The sequence below is a fragment of the Talpa occidentalis genome, unplaced genomic scaffold (genome assembly GCF_014898055.3).
Source record: "Talpa occidentalis isolate TD23 unplaced genomic scaffold, MPIMG_talOcc4v2.1 talOcc4.11, whole genome shotgun sequence".
Taxonomy (NCBI): Eukaryota; Metazoa; Chordata; class Mammalia; order Eulipotyphla; family Talpidae; genus Talpa; species Talpa occidentalis.
In genome coordinates, this window is record NW_023601104.1 from 21,138,206 (window position 1) to 21,144,205 (window position 6,000).

General features: G+C 33.2%; 1 long non-coding RNA gene across 1 annotated transcript in view; it reads left to right on the top strand.

The window, feature by feature from the left end:
- Window positions 1-5,248, top strand: part of LOC129146931 (uncharacterized) — an 86,454-nt gene extending 81,206 nt beyond the window's left edge. Inside the window, exon 3 of the long non-coding RNA XR_008554315.1 lies at window positions 5,220-5,248. This is a non-coding gene — a long non-coding RNA (uncharacterized LOC129146931). The remainder of the gene's footprint in view (window positions 1-5,219) is intronic.
- Window positions 5,249-6,000: the final 752 nt, after the last annotated feature.

A 6,000-nucleotide genomic window follows, 5' to 3' on the forward strand; every position in this document is an offset into this window, starting at 1 on the left:
TCAGTTTGGGGAGATTGGACATCTGTACTGTACTGTGCTGAGTCTTCCAATTCATGAATATTGTACATCAAAGCATTTATTTATGTCTTCTTTGATTTCTTCCACCAGTGTTATATAAACCTGCATAAAGTTCTATACACATATTTTGGATTTATACCTAAGTATTTCAATTTCATGAGCAATTTGAAATAGTAGTATATTTAAATTTTGATTGCCTTTATATATTGCTAGTATATAGAAATACCACTGTTTTGCATGTGTTTATCTTGTATTCTGCAACCTTGTTTAATTCACATATTAGATTTAGAAGATTTATTTTGGGAGGGTAGAATCCTTGAGATTTTCTACATAGACAAGCATGTATGATAAGTAAGGACAGTTTTATTTCCTCCTATATATTATTATGTTTTTGAATTCTCTTTTTTACCATATCGCTTTGGCTACCACTTCCAATGTTAAGTTGGATAAGAGTGGTAAGACTAAACATTCTTGCATTGTTCCCAATCATTAGGGAAGAACATACAGTTTTATACTATTAAATATAATAATTATTATAAGATTTTATTTATACTTGCTCTTTATTAGTTTGCAGAAATTTCTATTTTTCTGCATTTTTAAATGAATGAATATTACATTTTGTCAAATGTTTGTTTTGGCAACTATTGATATGACAATGTATATGATAATGTAATATTTATCCCTTCAATTGTTAATGTAGTGAATTATATTGGTTAATTTTCACATACTGTACCAATATGGAAACCCTGAAATAAATATCAGTTGGTTATAGTATATAATTCTTTTTATATATTGCTGAATTTTATTTGCTTATATTTTTGCTACCTATTGTTACATTTAGATGCATGAAGCATATTGGCTTATAATCCCTTCTTTTGGTACTTTCTTTGTCCAATTTTGGTGTCAAACTATTGCTAGCTTTGTAAAATGAGTGGAGAAGTATCCTTTCTTCTGTTTTCTGGCATAAGTTATGTAACATTTGTTCTAATTCTTCTTTAAAGATGTGATAGAATTATCCAGTGAAATCACTTGAGTCTGGAGATGAACTTTTTAGTGTGGTTTGTATTAATGTATTCAATTTCTTTAATTGTATATGGTTGTTAAAATTATTTCATCTTGTGAGTTGTGGTAGTTTTTTTTTTTTTTTGAGAAATTGATATATTTAATCAAAGGTGTCAACTTATGGGGTAAAGTTCATGTATTATGTACTCTACATCTTTGGTAGCTAAAGAATCTGTAGTTGTTCATCTCTTTCTTTAGTTGTTAGTCTTGCTAAAAATTTGTCAATCTTTATTATATTTCCAAAGAACAAGTTATTTGTTTCATTGAATTTCTCTATTATTTTTCTGTTTTAAGTTGCATTGCTTTTTTTTACACATATCTCTGTTGTTTCTAAGTTTCTGCTAGCTTGGGACTTACTTTATGCTCCTTTTTTTAAGAGATGCCCTGGAAACTCGGATGACAAATTTGAGACTTTTTATTGTGTGCATTTAGTGCTATGACTTTTTCTCTCAGTGTTGCCTTCTTTGTTTCCCACAATTTTGATTATGTTTTACTTTCATTTTTGTTCTGTTCTATCTATTTTTAAAATTTTCCATTGAGACTTCTTACTTGACTCACTGGCTATTTAGAAGTATATTGGTTAGTGTCCAAGCTTTTGGAGATTTTTCCCTATATTTTTCTGTTACTGATTTTTAGTTTGATTTCCTCATGGATGGAAAATACACTATAGTGCCTTCAATTCATTTAAATTTGTAGGCATTTACTCTACAGTCTATAATGTGGCCAATTTTGATATCTATACTGTGGGTGCTCAAAAAGAATGTATATTCTACAATTATTGGGAGGATTGTTCTTCAAATGTCAATTAGTGTCTATTGCTTGATACTGTTGTTGAAATCTTCTTTAGCTTTGTTATTTTTTTGTCTGGTGGTTTTATCCAATTTTGATAGGTGTCAGATTAAAATCTATAGTTGTAATTGTAGATTTGTCTATTTCTCACTTAGTTTTTTAAGTTCTTACTTTACATATTTTACATATCTGTATTTGATCCAGGTTCATTTAGGGTGCTCTCTTTTTGGTGGATTGACCTTTTTATCTATAAGTAATGTCTCTCGCATTGTCTGATAATTTCCTTTCCTATGAAACCTGTATCTTATCTGATATTAATGTAACCTGTTCCTTTTGATTGATTTTCACACATTATCTTTGTCTTTTCTTTTACATTCAGTATACCTGTTTTATTTGAAGTAAGTTACTTGTAGAAAGCATAAAATATGTTCATGTGTTCTAATCCACTGTCCATATGTCTTTTAATTGGTGTATAAAGATAATTTTCATTTAATATAATCATTTTTAATATTAAATGTTTTATGTCTGGCATTCTAAGATAGCTCCAGTTTTCCTAATTATTGTTGTCTCTTAAAACTCCAAAAAGAAAAATGCGAATTCATTATTTCATGATTTTGACAATTTAATTTTTTTTTAATCATTAGCACAGAGGCTAGTAGGTTGTAATGAATGCTCTAGCTTCTTATACTTTGTGTGTGAGCAAACCCTGAAATAGTATTTTCTCTTTTGCCCCCTGTCTTTCCAAATGTAGGTATAAATTTTGGTCTCAAACCTACAGTGATGACTTTTGTGCAGTTAATCAACAACAGCCCATATGGTCTGCTCTGGGCTCTTTAATCTATGCTCTGATGTGTTCCAGAATCATATGCTGCCAGATTTGCAAAGTGAAAATGAGAAAAGGAAGTGGATAGAACAATTTTGCATTCTAAGCTCTCTATTTTGTTCACCTATGTGTACTAAAAGCATAGAATAGTCTGACTCAAAGCAGGTATTTTATTAATATTTTTTTGAATCAGTGAATGAACAAATAAACTAGAGAGCTGATTTATCAGCTCTCAGCTCAAAAGCAGTGCTCAGTTGTTAGGATACCCTTTCTTGCATCTTCTCCTGTCCACACTCAATCCCTATTTCTCAAGGCATAGTTCAAAGTTCTTCATAACATTTTCTGAATCCTCTCCCAAGTGGGAAGCAGCCTTTCCCTTTCTTGAGGTCTTACAGTCCTACGTAATACCACTGCACACTTTCTACTTCTAATGGAATTTATTCCCATGAAGTATTATGATCCTGCAGTGCTCTTTATTTCCTGAAAGGGGCACCTGTGTTTCTTTGATCTTGTCTTAACGGCCCTTGATAGAGTGTTTTGTACCCATCAGAGGCTCCTGTTAGATGTCTTATTGCAGAAAATCATGACTGCATGAGATGATTGCTATTGTCTGGGAGTTGTTCCATGGTGATGGATTGATAAAGTCAGAAGATGACCTTCTAGGTTTTGCTATAGAGATAAATTGGGTAAAAGGGTTCAATTGTATGATGAAGGATAGAATTGGACTTTTAATGGTGAACATCATGCAGTTTATACAGATGTTGGTTTATAATGAGTCATACCTGAAATTTATATAATGTTATAGTGCAGTGTTACTGCAATATTTTTTAAAAAAGAAACAAATGGACAGTATAACACTGAAAGCCACAGCTTCCATATAGTGACACAGTGACTTTGTCTTCAGAAATATGAGAAATTTTGGAAAGTGACAGTTTCTTTTTTTTTAATTTTTATTTATTTATGCATACAAGAGCTGGGTACAGGCCAGAGATGCAGGAGGGTGAGAGGATTAACCAGAGACAGAGTGGGAAACAGAACAGGCAGACTGACTGAAATACACTGCTGAGGGGAGCAGCGGGCGAGACAGGAGAGGTTTACTTCGCCATGTGGGCTGCTTCATGGCCAGCAGGGCGTCAGACTCGTGCTGCAGAGGCCGGATTGCTTCACAGCACTGTGCTTAACCCCTCGTACCACCAGGGAGGCCCAGGAAAATGACAGTTTCTTCTGAATAGATAGTTTAGTTTTGTCAGCGGGATTGACTTTCTATGTAATTCAGTACAACTTTGTGGATATTTTCATAAAGTAAATGTGTAAGAACTGAAATTAACCAAAAGAATAGGTTGGAAGTATAGATGAAAACCAAACTCTTAATTTAATATTATTTTCCATCTCAAAAACTACTACCCAGGTTATAACTACTTAGACTTTCTAACATAATTAGTATTGCTTGCTTGCTTTTTCTTTTTTATTAAAATGCCAATTTACTGAATGTCATATTTTGAAGGACAGGAGAAAATGATAACTGTTTTCAGAAGAAATTACTCTATTGAGAAACATTTGGTATAAGAACTATCAAAAGTACTAAAGACCAACAGAATTATATTTATTGTACTTTAAGAGCCTAGAGCCAGAATTCTTCTATTTTCTGAGTTCTTAAGTTTAAAAAAAGGGGAGGAGAAGCTAAATGACTCTAGAAGGATGTGTGGGAATTAGCCAGGTAAGAAAATAACCTTTCAAGAACTGGAAATGGAGAGAGTCAATCCACAGGGATGATAGAGAGTATGATGTGTAGAGAGACCTCAGGCTGATGTGAAAGATAGGAAATGAGGCTAGAGAGATGAATTCAGAGCTTAGGATATTGTGGTGAAAGAGCTTAGATTTTATTTTTTTATGCAGGGTAAACCACTAACGGTATTTTCCATTAAGTCATTCATAACTATTCTATTTATTATGCTAGAAACTGTTCTATGCAGTGGGGAGCGAGCAGTGTCCAGGACACAGTGCCTTCTCTCAAGGGATTTACACTGTGGTGAGGGGGATGAATGAAGAAATGAATAGACAATTAAAATATAATTAATGACTTATCATCGGCAGTAGAGAATCTTGGCGCCTTTAAAGTACTTAATGGGTATTTTAGTTCGGTGCAGTTTGGAGGATGTTACAAGCTGAAAAAATAGAATGGAAACATTTTGTTTAGGTAAATTTCCTGCTACTATTTGGCAGATAGTTACTTAATATCCTAAATCCTTTATTGCTTATTGTTGGAAAGGAGATTGGAAGATGTTCAAAAAATTTAGCACCTGAGTAGGAATTATTTATTGAGGCAACCTAGGTCATCTTTATAAGTTTCTTTTGGCTTTGCATTTGTTTGCCTATTGTTATAAGAGAGAAATAAGACAACAAGTTATCTAAAGTAATTTGTTATCTAGCAAGTTATCTAAAGTAATTTGTGTAGGTTAATTTCTCCAAAATGTGTTTAATTATAATGTGAAGTACTTAGTCATTTTTTCCTTTTATTTCCCTGTAGCATGCTGTATAGGCCCCCATGAACTTTACTGCAGTACTGCAATCTTCGGATTGCACATCCCAGAGTTGGAGGTTTGTGATCTCTCCAGGAGTCTAAGCTGAATCCTACAGGAAGCTTCCTGGAATGTCAGAGATACTGTTCTCAGATCATCCCTGGACCAGGTGAAGGGCTTGCAAAAATTCAGATTCCTGGAGCACTGCTCTAGAAATACTGAATCATTTTATTGGAAGGGCTTGGGAATTTGCATTTTTAAATACAGTTCTCAAAGGATTCTTATGTACATTAAAATTTGAGAAACATTTGTTATACTGATTTTCAAGAGCTTGTACTTTTTGAGTGAAGAAGGTATCTTATAATAGAGTCAGGCTTACCTAAAATTATATTTAACCTTTAAAAATCTCCCACTATCTATTTTTTGTTCTTTTCATATTTTTGGAACCACTAGCCTCATTGTCAGAAACACATGCAGGAAGAGGATATAAATGTCAATACACAGAAATATATCTAGAAAAACATCTGTGACACTCTTACCTCAGTATATTGTATTAGTCCAGGTTGAGGAGAGAAAAATCTACATTAACCCCATCAGGTCTCTGAAAGTCATCTCTATGGCAACTCCTAAACTTAAATACAAAGAAGGGCCTGGGTAAGGGCAATCTGATATTGAGAGACTACCATGCAACACACCTTATTATTTATGAGTGTGTTTTAAACAAAAAAACCTTTAGTAGGCAATTCTAGTCCCACTTTATATGCAGGAAATTGAGATACTGAGAGGTCA